The 15,004-nt window shown below is 39.4% G+C and overlaps 1 protein-coding gene across 3 annotated transcripts in view; it reads left to right on the top strand.

Moving 5' to 3' along the window:
- The window catches only part of NMNAT2 (nicotinamide nucleotide adenylyltransferase 2), a 179,180-nt gene that overhangs the window by 39,050 nt on the left and 125,126 nt on the right, over positions 1-15,004 (top strand). The window lies entirely within an intron of this gene.

Here is a 15,004-nt window from a genome sequence, read left to right as displayed (position 1 = left end):
CTTTGGGGCGTGGAGAGAAAGGGAGTGAGCGGTGGCTCCCAGCTGCTGGTTTGGGATTCAGCAGGGTCAGGGGACATTTGATCGATGCCTGTCGGAGATCTCGGGCCACCGGTGGACGCGGCTTCCCTGCTGCTCCGGTAGGACCCAACGGCACGGGGGCGTGCGCGTTTAGACCCTGAGGGAGGGACGCGGAGGTCACTTTAGAAGCAGGCATAGAGCAGAGGTTAGAAGTTGGGGGTGCTTTTTTCCTGGCACTGCAGGAAATGAGAAGAGGAGAGAGAGTGGGCTGGAGATGGATGAGAGACGGGTGGGAGGCCCTGCGCGGGCCTGCCAGCAAGGCGCTATCCAGAGGCGGCGGTGCTGAAGCTCAGGGCGCGCCGGAGCTGGCTTTGGACACACGTGTTTACCTCGAGCCGGAGGATTGCGTGAGCCCTCCTAGGGCTGTTTCATGAAAACCACATCATATCGGTAAAGACTGGGCGAGGTGGCTTTGACTAAAAATACTCTTCTCTTAAACCTAGAAGGTGTGTTGAACTGGGCCCGCTTATTAAAAACCTCATGAAAAGAATATAGAACTACTTTGAGCTGAGGGCAGATTCAGGTAGGCACATTTATAGGATACAAGGAGGGAGATTGAGAGGTAGCCATCCCTTCCTCACCATGCCTTCAGCTTTTAAAAGTGTCTTATTAGGAGCTAATGCTAACCTACTTACTAAATAAAGACTTTAGTTTTAAGCATCAGAGTAGACCAGAGTACCTCTTCATTTATCTAAGGGAATATCAGTGCCCTAGGAACACTCTACTTTCACTGATGCCTTTACCCGGGTCCTGCTTTTCTTCTCTGTCCATATTTCCTCTAGCCATTTTGTGTCACTTGTACTTTATTCCTCTCCATTGCCAGGGCAAGATTGGGCTTTCCTCTGGAACTGCTTGGCTCTAGAAATCTTTAGTGAGCTAGCGGGTACTCCTTTTTTCCTGGGGCTATATTAGTCACTTCCACTTGTTTTGGATTGCAAGAGGGGTAGATTTAAATCAAGAATTGAGGATTCTGTTTTGCAGCTGAAACAGTTTGCTAACAGTGATAAAGGCTTTTGTTAAGTCGATGCTGACCTGCCAATTCTCCATGAGTTTAGAGGATAGAATATGTGGAAATAGGTATGGATTACAGCAAGCAGGTTTAGACATGGAAGAGGTGAAAGTAGACTTTCTGACAGTAGTGACTATTTTTTTGGTATTGGAACTGAGGAATAAGAGAGAATATCTGTCAACAAAGCCTTATGAGCGTCCATTAGTTATGTGTAATCCGAAGAGCAACATTGAAAGAGGATATGGTATGCTCACTGTAGCCTTAAGGAGCTTATAACCTAATGAAGGATTTAGCACATATACATATGAAAAGGAAATAAGAACACAAAATACATATTAAACTATTCTTTATAGAATCTCTTATGGGCATCTTTGAGCTCATGATAATTTTGTGATTTACTTCTGTAGTTTCTGGTTTACAGAGCCTTTTCATCTTACTTATTCCTAATAGCAAGCTTACCAGAAAGTCATCATTATCTCCATTTTACAAATAAGAAACTGATGTTCGGAGGTGAAGTGACTTTAAGAGCCTTAGGTGACATGAGGAGTATGTGGCAGAGTTAAGACTTGAAGCCCACATTCCTGATTCCTCTTTCAGAGGACTTTGCCCTGTACTACGTGCAGGAACAAGTAAGTGCTCACTGATCTGACTGCATAATTCCATAAACTCTATTTCCTTCAAACATAGACTAACAGAGATTTGAATTAAATTGGTCATCAACTGGGGCGCCTGGGTGGCTCAGTCAGTTAAGCGACTGCCTTCGGCTCAGGTCATGATCCTGGAGTCCCGGATCGAGTCCTGCATCGGGCTCCCTGCTCAGTGGGGAGCCTGCTTCTCCCTCTGACCCTCCCCCTCTCATGCTCTCTCTCTATCTCATTCTCTCTCTCAAATAAATAAAATCTTTAAAAGAAAAAATAAATTGGTCATCAACTAAATGAGATTCCTAAATATGCATTTTAAGAGCTTTTTTCTGTCTCTAACGAAAGCAGTTATCCACATACTATTTTCTCCCTTTAAATGGCTTTTTAAATCTTCTCCACAACAGTACAGAAATAATCAATTCAATAAAGTTATCAAACTTTCTTCAAGGTGCCTGAAATTTGTAATTGAATTTCTTTTTTAAATACCTGAACAGGACTTTGAAATTAGACATCTTTAACAAAGTTACTGTATTTTGAAATCCAATTGCTTGACAAAGAAAAAAGAGAAAAACTATAAGGAAAAAGAGATGTGTCATTCAAAACTAAAAACTCATTCTTCATCTCTGAAAAGTAGTACTTGTACAGTTCTCAATATTTGTAAAATATTTTAGAATGAGCTTTTCCTTTTACTTTGAAGAAAGGGAAGTTGATATTATTCCTAACTGTGGCTATAGAAACACATAGAAAAATTTAATGTTTGTGATGGAGAATTTGACACTTATATATTTAACTATAGCTAAAATATTTTCAGGGATGAGTAAATTTTTGGCAAAATAAACTCATAAACTAACAGTGTTTTATTTCGTGGTCTGCTTTATTACATAAGAGACTAACATGACACTAGAAGGTTTTTTTTTTAACACATTAAATCTTAGTTATTGAGTATGTAGAGATTATATTTCAGTATAACTTTCTTCGCGTTTATATTGCTGTGTTTGTCAATAAATTCACCCCTCAGAAATAAGATAGTAAGTTTATAATAATTTTTTTTTAAGATTTTATTTATTTGCGAGAGAGAGAATGAGAGACAGAGAGCATGAGAGGGGGGAGGGTCAGAGGGAGAGGCAGACTCCCTGCCGAGCAGGGAGCCCCATGCGGGACTCGATCCTGGGACTCCAGGATCATGACCTGAGCTGAAGGCAGTCGCTTAACCAACTGAACCACCCAGGTGCCCAAGATAGTAAGTTTAAATAGAAAAGTAAAAAAGGACTGATCAGATAAGTTTTGCCATAAAAAATAAAGGAATTGAAGGACTTGATCACAGCGGAAATGTATTCTGTTTTTTGATGATTGCAAAATAACTGGATTTTCCAGTTTTTCTACTTCAAAATATTTTTACTTTGAACAAGTGGGTCTTTTGAAAAGAGACATGATCCAATTCTGTCCCGCTTCAAGGGTAATGAAGAGGGCTTTTTATTTATTGTGGAATTGGAAACGTAGCCCCTATTGCTACAACTAGAAATCATAAGAAAAATGAATTTGAGTTTCTATTGATATAGAGAACTGTCAGAAATCAAGAAAGTGTTTGATATGCTTGAAATGCCTGTAAAAAAAAACATTAAACACAAAGTGATATTTTATACTTTTGGCACCATTATCTTACTTGATCCTACCCTGCAAGTTAAACTGGATAATATTATCATCTCCTTTTTACAAAGGACAAAGCAGAGGTACAGGTGTAAGTCATTTGGTCAAGGTCACATGCAAAAGTCAAGATAAAACTAGTTTTCTGATATCTAGACTTTCTCTCTCATTCAGGATACCTCTTTATTCCTTTAATTGCAACAACACCTATGAAAGGAGGAGTCACCTGAACTTAGTTGTTAACAAAGGGTGATGAGAACTTTTGTCCTTGGTAACACAGGCCACCAACAAAATATATTCAACAAAGGTATCTATTCCCAACATCTTATACTATAACAAGGAAAAGCTATTTTTTTTCTTAGTACTCATATATTTTCCATATAATTGTGTTGCTAGAACATTTTTTTCCACCACTCCCATACCTCCTCCTTCCTCCCCACTCTTCTGTTACCACAGCTAACACCTACTTATACTTCGGATTTTAGCTTCAGTGGTACTTCCTCAGGGAGCCTCCACTGACTTCTAAATTAAGTATGGTTACCCTGACATTTGATCCCACATTACCTTATACTTTCCATGCCATAACTCTCATCTCATTATGTGCTTAATGACTATTTTCCATGCTAGACCTTAAGCTCTTTTAGAACAGAAACCATGCCTGGTTTCATTACTGATTTATTTCCTAGTACCTAGCATGGAGTAAGCTTTCCGTAATAGTATAATATAAATCATAGTTGCAAGTAGCAAGTCTTTGCTCCATCATAGTTGTTGAGTAAATAAAAAATAAATGAGTCTGTAGAATCTTGTTCCAGGTAGAGGAATCAACCATGCACAAGGGCTGGGGTGGTGAGGCAGAGAGACATGATATATTAGAACAAAGGATGGTTCAAGGAGAAGGGGAGTAAGAGATAATACTGGAAAGGTAGATAGAAGTCTGATTGATTACGAAGGCTTGTAAGTCATGTTAAGGAATTTAAATTTTATCCCAATGACAATGAAAAAACATTGCATGGTTTTTAAAGTAAAGGAATGTTATAATTATATTTCTGAAGTTATGAATTAATCAAATTTTGAATATAGAATGATGAAGGGCAAGAATAAAAATGTGGTGACCAGCTAAGCACCTATTTCAGCAATATAGAGCTCAAGTAAGGGAAGATGGTCACCTCACCCAGACTGGTGGTGTTTGGGATGGAGAGTGAGTGTATCTGAAAATATCTGAGCTGTAAAAGGGATGTTTATTTGGTGACTTGACGGGTGGGTGTTGGGCAAAGGAGACCAGGGTAACTCTCAGGTTTCTGTCCAAGGTAGATGAATAAAGAACACTGAAGAGAAGCAGGTTTAGGGTTTGTGGGGAAAGTAAGGATTATACTTACTCTAAAATTTTGGAAATATGTGTTCTAACCAAGCACTGATGCAAAAAAAGGAAATACTTAAATTCAAAGTGTCTTTGTAGCTGGGACGTTTGGATCTTCTAATAAAAGCTCCTAGTAGGTTCTAGTTGGGTTATTCAAAGTTCCTCACATGAGAATGATACTGAAATTCATTAACATTATGGAAGTAAAAAGATAAAAAAGGGTGTGCTGCCTTTTTTAAAAGTATGAATTTGGAGAAAATCAAGGTCCTAAAACTGACTCTTTTTTAATATTAAGGTTGTGAAATTGGGAATAGTTGATACAGTTCAAAAGACCATTCTAGAACTTGCCCAACACTGATGATGGCTGTAATATATTTTCAGGTGGATTTGGGCATTCTAACTCACTGATAAGTTAAAAGTCCACTAATGAAAACTCATGGATCAATCATGGTAGTTTCACGGGCAGGAGCTGTGTCTGCTCATGACATGAGAATAAGGCCTGAAAAAGAAAATTTGGACATTTTTATTCACATGGACAGGTGTTTGATTTACGTTCTCTGGCTGAACTGATTAACCGAGCCTCATGTGGAACAAGCTAGCTATGAGAGACAAATATCCCATCTGGAATTCATCCCAAACCAAGGAATACGATAAAAACAAGAGGGTTGATGTTCTAACAATTTTGAAATGAAATATTCATTTTCAGTTTCTCTTCTCTTTTTGTTTTACTTGATTTTATTCTACATGTCTAAGCATTTTATTAGAAGATATGCTTAGACCTATCAGAATTAGAGGTTCATATGCCTTTTAAGAAAAAGTTTGAATATTACTTAGTAGGAACATCCTTTAAAATATGAATGCCTGGGGGCGCCTGGGTGGCTCAGTCATTAAGCATCTGCCTTCAGCTCAGGTCATGATCCCAGGGTCCTGGGATCGAGTCCCACATCGGGCTCCCTGCTCAGCGGGAAGCCTGCTTCTCCCTCTCCCACTCCCCCTTCTTGTGTTCCCTCTCTCGCTGTCTCTCTCTGTCAAGTAAATAAATAAAATCTTAAAAAAAAAAAAAATGAATGCCTGGGTGGCTCAGTCAGTTAAGCATCTGCCTTCGGCTCAGGTCATGATCCCGGAGTCCTTGGATCGAGTCCTGCATCGGGCTTCCTGCTTAGTGGGAGTCTGCTTCTCCCTCTGACCCTCCTCTTTCTCTCTCTAATAAATAAAAATCTTTTAAAAAATATAAAAAATATTATGAATCTCAAGAGAAACATTTCTATACACATTTCCAATGTTAGACCAAGGCAAATGAACAGCCTAGATGTGTGGAGGCAAACTAAAAAACAAAACCTGCTAACCCTCAAGTTTGGACCCCTCTGTTTCAGAGATATCTTCAGATATGAGAGGAACATGCAAAACTGGATGGATTATCTGTATTTTCTGTTATTTTCTATTGATAGGCAATAGTTGTGAAAGTAGTATATGGATGACTGGGAAAGAGAAAGAAAACCCACTTTTTAAAAAAAGATTTTGTTTATTTATTTGAGAGAGAGAAAGCACAAGAGGGGTGTGGAGGGGAGAAGGCAGAGGGAGGGAGAAAAGCAGACTCCCCACTGAGCAGGGAGCCATGATACAGGGCTTGATCCCAGGATCCCAAGATCATGACCTGAGCCAATGCAGACGTTTAACCGATTGAGCCACCCAGGAGCCCCATACCTGCTTTTAAAAGTGTTTCTTTAAAGGGCACCTGGCAGGCCCAGTGAGTAGAGCATATGACTCTTAATCTCAGGGTTATAAATTCAAGCCCTACATTGGGTGTAGAAATTACTTTCAAATAAAATCTTAAAAATAAAAAGTGTTTCTTTAGAAAAGATTCAAGTGTAAATTTAATAATATCACCACAGATAGAGTGTTCTGAATGTAGTGATTGTTTAATCAGTATTTAATGACACTGTAAAATATACACTTTCTAGTAAAGTTCTTGTTCATTTTTTTTTATTTGAGAGAGAGAGGGAAAGGACAAATGGGGGGGGAGGGGCAGAGGGAAGCAGGAGAAGCAGACTCCCCACTGAGCAAGGAGCCTAATATGGGGCTCCATCCCAGGACCCTGAGATCATGACCTGAGCCTAAGGCAAACACTTAACTTACTGAACCACCCAGGCACCCCTCTTGTTCATTTTTTAAACTTTCAAATCATCCTGAATTGCTCAAGAAGATCCTAAGGACACAAAGAAATGCATTAAATATTTTTTCAACACCACCTTTTAAATTTTTTTTTTCAATACCACCTTTTAAAAACAATATTCAGGGGCACCTGGGTGGCTCAGTCGTTAAGCGTCTGCCTTCGGCTCAGGTCATGATCCCAGCATCCTGGGATAGGGCTGCGCATCAGGCTCCCTGCTCAGTGGGAAGCCTGCTTCTCCCTCTCCCACTGCCCCTGCTTGTGTTCCGTCTCTCGCTGTGTCTCTCTCTGTCAAATAAATAAATAGAATCTTAAAAAAAAAGTAAAAAAATAAAAATAAAAACAATATTCAACACACAGAATTTTGGTTAAACAAGGGATTTAAAATAATTCCTAAAGATTTGATGTAACAGACTAAGAACTGGGATACAGGAATTTATTTGATAGAGAATTACATAATTTATGGACATGTTCCATATTTCAACATATGTAAATGTAGCATTAGTTTACAAGGAAGGAAGTTTTCCATTGCCAGAGGTTTTCACATTATAAGTATTCCATTGCAAGGAACGAATTTGCTTTTTTTGGATACAGTTTGGCAGATAGCCTCAGAAGTATTTTAGCCCAAAAAAAAGTTACATGGTTTGACCAAGGCCATCCCCCTGACATTGGCATCTTCCCTCCACCTCTTGTACTGGACAATATCTCCATGATCTATGAACTCTGCAGCAAAGGCAAATATGATAACCACCACCAGCATCATCATCTTCCACATTATCATTTTAATAGTGGAGCTGCCTTCTTTGGGCTTCTGTAAACTCTACTACCATTAAATTGTTTTCTGTTAAATTTATTGCACAATTATCTTTATTCTGAACAAGTGAGCCATTCAGGAAAATTGTTGTAATTCTGGGGACAAAGGGGTAGGAGGAAGAGGTAGAAAAGAGCAAAACTTAGAGGCTAACCCATGGAAGTGGTGGCAGCTTAAATAGCACTCTTTTTTCCTACTTTCTTCTGCATCATGTTACCTCCACGTGGATAGCCATGCTGCTATATGTTGACCTCATTTAATATTTACCAATCAGTAGGAAGAGGATGAGTGAAGTATAGCCCCTAGATAAGACTAAATGCATATGGTTTTGTTCTTGTTCCAGTTGCTTAGGTCATAAACCTTGAACTTTCTTGATCCTTCTCTCTTTGCACACCCCATCTATGTCAGCAAATGATTTTGGATCTATCTTCAAAATACAAGTAGGACCAACCACTTTTCCACACCTACAACCCTGGTATAAGCCACTGGTATCTTTCACCTGCATTATTTCAATAGCTTCTTAACTGATCTCCCTGCTTCTACCCTTGGCCCCAATACTCAGTCCTCAACAAAAATAGCCAAAGCAATCCTTTCTAAAAGTAAGCCAGATCTAAGTCAGATCATGTTGCTCCTTTGCTCAAAATTCTCCAATGGCTCTCTATCTCATTCAAAGTCAATGTCATTAAAACGGCCTACAAGGTCTCCATGATTTGCAACCTTTCCCCCTTACCCCCCTACAGGAACACACTCTTTCCACCTCATTCTTAGCCAACCTTACTGACCTCCTTGCTTCAGCCTTAGAGTCTTCATGCTGAATGTTCTCTCTGCCTAGAATACCCTTCCCCCACATATTCCCATGTCAAATTCACCCTCCTCAAAGTTTTTGCCCAAATGTTACTTTCTCATTGTCTACTTTGCAGATCCTACTCCCCTGATCACATAATTTGAATTGTAGCTCACACCTTCCCAGTCCCCCTTATTCTGCTCTTCTTATACCTTTCCCCTTACTTCTTATTACCTTTTATTTTATTTTTTTAAAAGATTTTATTTATTTATTTGACAGAGAGAGAGAGAGACAGCAAGAGAGGGAACACAAGCAGGGGGAGTGGGAGAGGGAAAAGCAGGCTTCCCACTGAGCAGGGAGTCCAATGCGGGGCTTGATCTCAGGACCCTGGGATCATTACCTGAGCCGAAGGCAGACACTTAAAGACTGAGCCACCCAGGAACCCCACCTCTTATTACCTTTTAACAAAGCATGTTATTTCCTTATTTGTCATGTTTGTTATTTAATGTCCCCAGCTAGAATGTGAGCTCTTCAAGGGCAGGGATCTTCATTTACTCTGCTTACTAATGTATCTCAGGCTCCTAAGAGAGCCTGGCACATAATAGATGCTCAATAAATATCTGTTGAATGAGTGAATGAATGAAATGTTAGAATTACCTACCATCCTCACCTCAAGTCTATATTCTTTTTGTGGCAGGAAGGGTAGATAGTCATGAGAGGACTCAGGGGCAATTGATTCATCCAACAGCAGCTTAATGAGTTATGCATGTGCCTCAGGCACCATGCTAGGCCTCAGGGATATGAAAGTTAAAGGCACTCTTTCCCATGCACCGGGAAGATCATCTTCCATACAGGAGATAAACAAGCTAAACATAGCAGTTCAAGTCATAAGTGCTATAAAAGAGGCGAGAATGAGGTTGAGTGGGAGCACAGAGGAAGAAGACATGATGGGAAGGCCATCAAAGCAGGTATTAGTGAGAGTGAGCTTGAAAGTAGGAGCTGCCCAGTGCACAGGATGGAGAATGGCATTCTGGGCTGAGAGCAGGGTATGTGTAAAGGCATTTATTTATTTATTTATTTATTTATTTATTTATTTATGATTTTATTTATTTATTTGTCAGAGAGAGCACAAGCAGGGGGAGCAGAGGCAGAGGGAGAAGCAGGCTCCCCACTGAGCAGGAAGCCCAAAGCGGGACTTGATCCCAGGACCCTGGCATCATGACCTGAGCTGAAGGCAGATGCTTACCTGACTGAGCCACCCTGGTGTCCCTGTGTAAAGACTTTTAAAAACGGCACATTGAGGAATCTCCAAAGAGCTTGCTAGATGACTGAATGTGGCTAGGGACAGGGAAGGGCAGGAGATGAGACAGCCAGAAAACAGGGTTGGGTGGAAAGGGGAGGGGCAGTTCCAAAGAGTTCAGACTTTACCCAGCACTTTTGGTGAGCCCCTGAAGGGTGATGGGCAAGGGAATACATTTCACATGTGGGGCCTTGCATCCCAAATGTCAATTTCCCTGTCACTGTGATTTTTTCTGTTTTGAAGTTATTTCTGTATCACTCTGAAATAAGGAGCGCTTTTCTTTTTTTAAAAGATGATTCTATCTATCTATCTATCTATTTATTTATTTATTTATTTATTATTTTCCAAAATGAAACCCTTGTCTATTGCACAAGCGATATCTACTGAAGGAATAAATAAGTGAATAAAATACTACTACTGTACAACCCACCCAAACAACCAACCTCTTCCCTGATTGGGGAAGTTGTTCTCACCTACCTTCTAAATGTATGTCTTCTGTACATCAATGGGATGGCCTCTCATTGTTCAAATACTCTCAGATTTGGTGAACTCAATTCACCCTAGTTTGATCTTCCATAATTCTGTAGAATTTGGATCATGTGCTTGTTCTCTTATCCACAGGCTTTATTGTCAGAAGAGTAAGGGCTATAGAGATCTTTTTCCTTGACACGTGTTTTTAGCTTATATCCTTTCAGGAGGTCTCGAACAAGTATATTTCTGCTCTTACTATAAAACTATGGGTTTCCATGACTTTGAAATTTAGTATTATATCTTTTTAAATCCTCAAGTAAGTGACATTCCAGTGGGGGGCTTTATTCTTCAACATTTCCCAACCCTTCATCTTGGTACACATCAATAACTCTTCATATTTCTTTTGAAATATTTATGTACTCATAAATATTTAGCAGTGTGTGGTTCATCACATGAACTACAAGATCTTTAGGCAAATGTTTTCTGTTGTTGTTAACTTAGAGACTGCTACCCATTATAAATTAAGAAAGACAATAAAATAGGATACATATAAATTTAAGCCATAATTGCTTCATTTACCAGGAACCAATCTGCCTAAGCACAGTTTAAAAATTATTTACTTGTTATGCCCTGGGAATCAAAATTTATAGATAACATATGATTTGCCCATGCTGTGAATAATGTTGAGAAAGAGTGGGTAAATGTCTCCGTTTTTCCTCTTGCTTCATTATTTCTCTCCATATGGACATTAATAAACTGAATTGCTATTGATTTGGGAATATACTTAGTCTCCTTTAGCCTTTGTTTTCTCCTCTGTAAATAGAGTGATTAGATAACCCAGGGGTCAGCAAGCTATAGCCTGCTGGCCAAGTGTGGCTTACAAGCTAAGAATGGCTTTTATATTTTTAAATGGTTGAAAAAATGCAAAAGAAGAATAATGCTTTTACGAAATTCAAATTTTAGTATTTATAAATAAAATTTTATTGGCGTCCAGCCACACTCATCCACGTGTGTCTATGGCTACTTTCACACTACCTCAGAAACTTCAGCAGTTGCGATAGAAACCTTATGAACTGCAAAGCCGAAATTGTTTACTGTCTGGCTGTTTACAGAAGAAGTTTGCCTATCCCTGATACAACCTACCTCTGGGGGTTGGAATGGGGAGTGAATCTAAAGGTTTCCAAAAACATAAAGTGCAGTTGAAGTGCATTACCCAAAGGAACCCTTTAATGAACAGTTTTCAGTCTAAACTACATCTCCAAAAAGACTTGTTTAAGCAGTAAATGTAGTTTCAATTTCATAATCGTAATTTTTCTAGCTGACTGAGTAAATGATTGTGTTCACAATGGGGATGATTTTCTGGTGTTTGGTTTACATTGGACATTGATTAGCCCCTCTGGCTACTGACGGACATTTATTTGCCGTTGAACATTTAGATGTATTTTTCCAGAATATCCTTTTCCCGATTCACAGTTACCTCCTTCTTTAAATCTAATATTTTATATACTTTATAGTTGAGGATTTTAAAAGATTAGCACATCAATGGCATCAGGCTTTTGCAGGCTGCTCTTGCAGTCACATCTCGTTTTTCTGCAGCATCTCACCTCCCTGTGAACTCTGACAGCACTTGCTTTGTACCTCTCTTATAGCACTTAACACATTGTGCTGTGGGGTGTAGCTATTTCTGTGCATGTTTCATATTCTCTATCAGATTTAGATGTAGGCCCTTGCCAGGGTCATATGGCATTTTGTATTTGCTAAAGTGCCCAGCACAGTGCTCTAGGCACATGGAAGGTACTATAAATATTTACCAAATAACTGAAAGATTGAACCGTTAGGAATATTTAGAATTCTTTGAGGTAAGATAGGTGATCAGAAATCAGACAAGAATTTGGGAACCAGCAAATACGGGAAAACAGAAATTCAAGTATGACAGAGTCAGGAAACAGAACAATAACAAACACTCAGGGACTTCAAAATTGAAATGTTTGTTGTCCCAAGATGAGAAGGCTCATGTATCCTTGTGGAATCCTACCCCAGTGTATAGCCTTTCCAGATCGCCACAGTGGGAACCTGCAGGTCATTTTGGGGAGCTTTTAAGTATGTAACTTGGCAGGAGTGAAAAATGTAGGGTCAAGGATGAAGGTGAATCCTGAAACCGTCCCCTAGATGCTTTAGTCAGATGCATGGTACATCTAGGAATGTTTTCTCAGTGAGGTCAGTAGATTGGAGGATGGCAGAGGAGTTAAGTTTTACTCTTATTTATTCACAGTTTGAAACATGTTTTAGGCACAAGGCACCTGCAAAGGAAGATTTGTGTATTGTTTACTTCAAACAAACAAAATGAACCGAAAACCTGGTTTGTCAATTGTTAAGCTTTCATCCTCAGAAATCACAGAATCTCCATTTGAAGGAGATTTCAAAAATAATGCAGATACTCAGTATTGAAATCCCCTTTAAAACATCTTCACAAGTGTTTGTCCAAACTCTGTTTGAGATCGTCCCGGAATGCACTATTGTCCAAAGCGGCCAAATAGTACTTGGCACAATTTTATTTTTTTCAAACTTGTTCCTCCTATTAGGCTGACATTGACCTTCCTGAGACTTTCCTATGTTGGTAGTTCTTTTCCTAGTTTTTTTCCCTGGGAATCATGGAAGAGGTCTAATCTGTCGTCTACTTGTGAGACATTGGAAGAGCTGAAGACAGCTATTCTGTCCTCACCAGGCTTCTCTTTAGGCTTAAAAAGTTCTAGTTCCTTCTGCTGGGCATCCGTTACTGTTTCTAGTCTTCATACCACTGTGGCTTATCTTCTTTGATCATAACTTCATTGTCTGTATTCATCTTTAAATGTTATGTCCAGTTCATGATGCAGCATTCTAATGTGGCTTGATGTGTACTATCTTATCTATTATTGGACTTAGCTTTCTGGACATTCCCTTTATTTATGGCACTCTTATCTCTCTTTTTCTCATTAAATCAGGTAAGGCAAGCTATTGCTACCTGCATGCTAAAATGTCCTGATATTCTGAATAATCAATCAATTTGGTGGAATGAGCTGCTAAACTAGTCCAATTTATTTAAAGATCTGTCTGGTTAAAAACAAACAAAAACCTGACTGGCATATTGTCAAGATGTAGTATCTTCTGGAACTTTGCAGGTCAATGCACATGCTTAGCTGTGTGAGATGTCAACCCTACATTGGGAGTAACATGCTGCCTTTAGGATAAGAAACTTTGCAGGTTCCCAGACAGGGCTGAGACCAAAAGTCTCTGAATTCTTGAATTATCAAGTTTCTTGATATTTCATTGCAGGGTATGTTATTTTTTTTTAATGGGTTCTGTTAAGAGTTCCAAATAAACTCTCCTCCATGTTTAAAAGTCCTGGTTTGGGGACCGAAGTCTGAACTTTCTTCCTATCTTGTCTAGTTCTCCCCTTCATGGTTATGCCATTGGCACTGCCCTATTCCCAGGGCTCCCAAAAGAGTGGCAGAAATGCTCTTGTTCCCAGCAGTGGTGACTTTGTCACAATAGAGGTGCACAGTGTCACAATTAACTGGGCAGGTGGAATTGAAAAACAAATAGCAAAAAGGTCATTTTTCTTACAGAAATTTCCAAACATGCAAAAGTAAACAGTGATACCCCCAAAGTACCTGTCATCCAACTTCAATAATTATCAATTCTTTGCCAGTCTTGATTCATTGATACCCCAACCCACCTATATTCTTTTGAAGCAAGTCCCAGACATCCTATTGTTTCAAGGTGAGATCCGTTCACCTAGTATATAATTGCTTCTCTGTCTATATGACCTCCCTTAACAGACTGGATCTTTCTCCTCCCTGGTTCATGTTTGTTTGCTTGACAGTTCAAGTTGCAGTTGGGCAAGTAGGGGGACAATGTCTAATTTCCGTCTTTGAACAGACATAATAATGCTTCTACCCCACTCAACAGCAAGTGACACGTTATCATTGGCTTTGCCTTTACAGCAAGGGATTTATGGCCTTTCCCATCTTTCTCACATGTGGGGCCTGGAAGGCTCTCCTCCAGAGTTGAACTCCCACAGAACACAATGGGCCATTCTTCCATGACATACATGTTCAGCTCTTTATCCCTTGTCATTCAAAGCCATAAATGTCTATGTTAGAAGATGTTCCTACATGAGTGGGCCCCAACCTTGGGGGCTCTGAACAACCAGGGCTTCTCATAAATCAGAAGAGAGGTCTGGGAACTGTTTCCAGAAAGGATATACATTCACCCTCAATATGGTACAGGCTAAGCATCAAGTTTCCCGGCTTTTGCTTATATTGTTATCAGTTTGGTGAGGTAAGCTCGTACTGATCAGGAGTCCTGCTTGGTAGTTATGGATGTCATTGATGGAAAAAAAATAATAATAATAAGGCAGGGGGAATTTTTTTCTTCCACTTCTTCATAAGAGGAGGGAAATAATTGACCAAATTCTATTCTGTGACAGTTTTGCTCCTGGGATAACATTTGAATTCTGGGCTTCTGTTTGGCCTGCCTTTAACCTCTGTAGAAAATTAAAATAAAATCCTTCTTATTGGTGCCTTAATCCTTCCCTTGCTGTTTTAAATCAACTTTTCAAAGTATATTGTCATGCAGTTTTGTTATCATTTGCATTTAAATGTAGTGAATAAAGAACTCCCTGCTGAATCCCTTGGGAAATGTTGAAGCCCAAAATCCCAGTTTGCCTGGTAAATCAAGCAGCTCTGAATATTCATAAA

Source organism: Neomonachus schauinslandi, chromosome 6, assembly GCF_002201575.2.
Source record: "Neomonachus schauinslandi chromosome 6, ASM220157v2, whole genome shotgun sequence".
Lineage (NCBI taxonomy): Eukaryota > Metazoa > Chordata > Mammalia > Carnivora > Phocidae > Neomonachus > Neomonachus schauinslandi.
This window is presented reverse-complemented; position numbering and strand designations above follow the sequence as displayed.